We start from the raw sequence: 6,000 nt of genomic DNA, 5'->3' as shown, positions 1-6,000 counted from the left end.
ATATAATGTGTGTACGTTAGTTGTCAGGAGGTTAAACCACACTTTAAGGTAAATACTGCCATAACTCAGACTATATAAATACACTATGCCTTCCCATAAAAAGTACAATTAGAAAACAATGGAGGTTTTCATTGTACACACAGGCTTTTAGTATCTGAGAACCAGGATCTAAAACCTCAGGTGATTTCTCTGTGCTTGTGTTTGCAAAATGTCTACATGTTTTATGACAGAGTATGCCTCCTGGCTGTAGGCATATTTATTATCGTAAACATAATCTTTTTTTTCCTTGTCAAATAGGAAAGCAATAGAAATGTATTTTGCCTGTGCACAATTTTTTCTTTGTGGTATGGGACATGGAGGTGAGAAGTAGGTATTTTGGGCTAAGAAACGCATATTTACAGTAAACATAATAGAAAGCATAACAAAAAGTGCTACGGCTAAAAACCTAAAGAGTGAAGTTATAGCAGCAGTACTCTAATAATGAAAACACTACGGCACAAAGTAAATAATAACACCTTTACTGCTCTCTGAATCTCACCTGATGCTGATCTACAAAGGTAATCGGAAACTGTGATTACATTCTATGATGGCATATAAGTGAATACAATTCATAAGAGTGGTCATGAATGTGACGTGAGTCCAAAACCCATCAAATCACAAATAATTCACAAGGTTGATCAGTGTCCAATCTCACACATCCAATGTGACAAATGTCTATGATACATTTTAGAAAATGTCCAAAGCGGTGCTCCCATCAAACACCAGAAAGCAAATGTGCACAATGGTCTGAACCTCCTCCCGCACTCACCAGATTTATATGGCTATCGGTAACAGATAAGCCCAGACTCTCTTGGAAACCGGTCCGTCACTGGTGTTTCCTTGTCAGGCACTCCACAGTAGCAAGTTGGCCAGTCACCACCACGCTCCCGCCGATCGAGTCCTGTAATGGCTCAAACAAAAAAAACCTCATATCTCCATAGTGCAGTATGTTTAAAAACAACTTTCTTTTCTAAAAACAATTAAAATGGCACTTACAAAACAGAAGTTGCAAATTGCATTCACAGATCCAGATAGATCTTATAATCGTCATGTGTAATGGCCAACTGTCAGTATGCTTCGCCCATCCATTGTGTTTCATCCAGCCACTTCTTGCACCTGCTCGCTATCCCCCCGGAAGAAGTTGCTGGATGACGAAATGCATTGGGTGGGTGGAACATGCTGACGTTTATCATCAATTTGTTGTTTGAAAATCAAATGAAAGTCCTTTATATTTATATAATCAGCTTTATTGCCATATAGAACAAGTACTGTATAAAAATCCAGCTATAGTTAAAATATGGTACAGTGAACAGTAATGCATATTCCTGTACAGAAGTCAATGTATTTGTTTTGATACAAAGATATGCTATAAGAATGAATTTGTTCAGACAAGTGAACAATATCTCATACCTCCTGTTCACACCTAGGCATTTTATCACTCAAAGCTAAGCACCACAAAAGGCTCAAGACAAGGAATCCCATTCATTTCTATGGTCCCTGTCCTATAGACTTCAAATGGAAACGTCCGTTTCAAATGTTGATGCATGTTTTGCTGCACAAGTTTCCCATTGAAGTCTATGGGACCAAAAACCACTGTAATCTGCCAAAAAGTAGCTCATGTATTTTTTCAGCGACAGGCATTTTTCTGCTTGCACCAAAACACTCAGGTGTTAACATAGAAATGAATGGGATTCCTTCCTTTGAGCGACAAAACACCTATGTGTGAATGGGGATGAACCATATTGACAAAAACAATATGCCAAATTCAAACTATTTTCCCATTTAAATGGGATCTGCTGTTCTTACTTTCCTGTGGACTAACAATAGAGCCAGGATTCAACATACTATCTTGTCTAGGTCTAAGACGGAGGGGTATAGGATTCCCTGATCCCGATATATACTATAGAGCAGCACAGGTTGTGAGGGTTGTGGACTGGTGCTGTCACTCAGACATGAAACTGTGTTAGCTTAGAGCAGGACTCTTGTGTACTCCACCTACCCGGTATTCCTTGGCTGTTTCCTAGATTACCGTTGAAACATTGCTCTAACCGTTTTACCAGGGTGACTATGAAGGTGATGGGGAACACATTATCCTCTCCTAATTTGTCGCCGTCCCCTTCACCTGTGCTCCCCTTTACTGGAAACCCGCTTTTTCATCCCGGTTTGAGACTCGCTCTTGACAAAGAGGAAAGTCTACAAGTGATCTTTACTAATCTATTTACTGAATGCTGCTAGGGCCATACCAGCTCTGTGGAAATGACAGCAACAGGATATCAGTGTTCAGGAGACTAGCTGATTCTGCTGGAAAATTACATTTTTAGCCATCAAGGAGCAGCATCCATTGTAAGTGATTTCATCAGTATTTGAAATAGTTTGAAAACCTTTTCACTAAAAGTAGCATTAAAGGCTGGTTGTTTTCTTTTTACCTTAATTCTCTGCATTAGGGTAAAAACGACCAGTACCTTTTTTGTTTGTCCCCCCACACTTACATGTGTCACCACCGGCGGTCCCCGAAGCAATCCTCCATTCCCCAAACTTCCTGGTTGCCGGGTAGGAAACTGAGGGCAGAAGAGCCATAGGCTCCTTTTGCCATCAATCAAACTGTTGGGCAGAGAGGAGGGTGTGGCCTGCCGCAGGGCTGTGTGTGTCCATGAACGCACACAGCTACTGCAGGCACGGCTGGGAATGTGCATGCATGGGTGTCTCCACAACAGCTTCTTAGTTGCAGGGGGCAGGGGGAGAGTGATGCGGGGACCCACTAGAAAACGAGGAATTGAACATTTTTAGAGTATTTATAAAATATTATAGATTATTTATAAAAAGGCGGGCCTCCTAGGGGTAAAAAAAAATAAAAATGAAGCTTTAATATCACATTAACTTTTTGATGTTGCAGGAACATTTGCATATTATCCAATGACAGATTTTACTTAAAAGGAGAACTATGGAATTAGGGCTTTTCCCCATAGCTCTCCTTAGGGTAACGGGAGGACACAAACTAGCGTCCTCCCGTCACCCTAGGCTCGGTATACTGAGACGCCGCAGCTGAAGCGGATCCCGACAATTCAGCAGAGAGCCGTGGCAGGATCGAGAGGTGAGCGAACGCCGGTATGTGTACGCTCACCTCCCGATCTACTGAGCCGACCTGTGACAGTCTCATTGAGTCTCATGCAGTGAAAAGCACACACCTCATAGTTCTCCTTTAAAACAAACTTTCAGCCTAATTTTCCACATTGCCTAAAGCGACAGTAAAGAAGCAAAAATCGCAGGGAGGTCGGGCCTTTTGGCAGAGGAGACGTGCAAAGACTCTTCTGCCACAACAAGTTTTCTCATGCACTTTTTGATTTCTTGTGTGGATTTTAAGGTGTATGTGCAGTGCAATGTACACACACAGCCCATCCATGGAATCTTGAAGATGTCGTGAATGGGCCAGGTGCCAGGGAGGATGTAACTGCTGGGAATGTGCACAGGAGTTACATCATCAGTCGCCACCCAATGGCCAAAGAGGACTTTTGAGAACCAAGAAGTGTCCGCGGGGGGACAGAGTTGAGGATGGAAGATCAATCTGACAGCACTGGAGAAGGGCCTAGCGCAAAGTAAGTGTTCCCTAATGTTCAGGTGTACATACTTCACATTAGGGCAAAAACATGACAAGCAGTTTACTTCTGTGCTTCTCCCACTATTAACCCCCCGACATTGTTTAACTTGCAGAAAAATTTGATACAATTTTTTTTTTTCTTCAAATTCCTTTTTTCTTCTTGGTTGCCCTGTGTGTCCTCATTTCCCGCCTAGGTGAGAGACGTCAGCTTTACTGGATGTGCATGTGTTGTGACTTGCAGGGCTTATGTGGCTGATACTATGCCAATGTATAAATGAAATGATTCCTGTTCGAGCGCTGGCTGCGCATGTACAGGATTGGCAAAACATCAAAAAACAGCAAGTCACCAGCAAACCGTCTTCTGCAGATTCAGAACACATTATTGACATCTTATGAGCATACCACAAACAGAAAATGCAACGTTTCAGGACCACACAGGATCCCTTCATCAGGCAATGTGTATAGGAATGGTGGAGTACCCAGCACTTTAGCAGAAAATCATTTGGTCTACATACTGCCATAGTAGGAGCAATGCAGGAATCACCAATCCCGTGCGTGTTCTCCCAGCGCTCAAGCAGGGAATAATTTGGTCTACACGCTACCATAGTACCAGCAATGTACGCACCACCAATTTAGCTCGTGTACACCCCCAGCGATCTAGCAGGGAATCATTTGGTCTACATGCTACCATAGTACCAGCAATATAAGCACCAGCAAACTCGCTCATGTACACCCAGCGCTCTAGCAGGGAATCATTTGGTCTACACGCTACTAAAGTACCAGCAATGTACGCACCACCAATCTCACTCATGTACACCCAGCACTCAAGCAGGGAATCATTTGGTCTACACGCTACCATAGTACCAGCAATGTACGCACCACCAATCTCGCTCATGTACACCCCCAGCGATCTAGCAGGGAATCATTTGGTCTACATGCTACCATAGTACCAGCAATGTACGCACCACCAATCTCGCTCATGTGCACCCAGCGCTCAAGCAGGGAATAATTTGGTCTACACGCTACCATAGTACCAGCAATATAAGCACCAGCAACCTCGCTCATGTGCACCCAGCGCTCAAGCAGGGAATTATTTGGTCTACACGCTACCATAGTACCAGCAATATACGCACCACCAATCTCGCTCATGTGCACCCAGCGCTCAAGCAGGGAATCATTTGGTCAACACGCTACCATAGTATCAGCAATATACGCACCACCAATCTCGCTCATGTAGACCCAGCATTCAAGCAGGGAATCATTTGGTCTACACGCTACCATAGTACCAGCAATATACGCACCACCAATCTCACTCATGTGCACCCAGCGCTCAAGCAGGGAATTATTTGGTCTACACGCTACCATAGTATCAGCAATATACGCACCACCAATCTCACTCATGTGCACCCAGCGCTCAAGCAGGGAATTATTTGGTCTACACGCTACCATAGTATCAGCAATATACGCACCACCAATCTCACTCATGTGCACCCAGCGCTCAAGCAGGGAATTATTTGGTCTACACGCTACCATAGTATCAGCAATATACGCACCACCAATCTCACTCATGTGCACCCAGCGCTCAAGCAGGGAATTATTTGGTCTACACGCTACCATAGTATCAGCAATATACGCACCACCAATCTCACTCATGTGCACCCAGCGCTCAAGCAGGGAATTATTTGGTCTACACGCTACCATAGTATCAGCAATATACGCACCACCAATCTCACTCATGTGCACCCAGCGCTCAAGCAGGGAATTATTTGGTCTACACGCTACCATAGTATCAGCAATATACGCACCACCAATCTCACTCATGTGCACCCAGCGCTCTAGCAAGGAATCATTTGGTCTACATGATACCATATTACCAGCAATATACGCACCACCAATCTCACTCATGTACACCTAGCGCTCAAGCAGGGAATAATTTGGTCTACATGATACCATAGTACCAGCAATATACGCACCACCAATCTCGCTCATGTGCACCCAGCGCTCTAGCAAGGAAACATTTGGTCTACATGATACCATAGTACCAGCAATGTACGCACCACCAATCTCGCTCATGTGCACCCAGCGCTCTAGCAGGGAATAATTTGGTCTACATGATGCCATAGTACCAGCAATATAAGCACCAGCAACCTCGCTCATGTACACCCAGAGCTCAAGCAGGGAATCATTTGGTCTACATGCTACCATAGTACCAGCAATGTAAGCACCACCAACCTCGCTCATATACACCCAGCATTCAAGCAGGGAATCATTTGGTCTACATGCTACCATAGTACCAGCAATATAAGCACCAGCAACCTCGCTCATGTACACCCAGAGCTCAAGCAGGGAATCATTTGGTCTACATG

This window comes from Nanorana parkeri, unplaced genomic scaffold (assembly GCF_000935625.1).
Source record: "Nanorana parkeri isolate BGI_ZX_2015 unplaced genomic scaffold, ASM93562v1 scaffold352, whole genome shotgun sequence".
NCBI lineage: Eukaryota > Metazoa > Chordata > Amphibia > Anura > Dicroglossidae > Nanorana > Nanorana parkeri.
Note: the sequence above shows the minus strand (reverse complement) of the source record.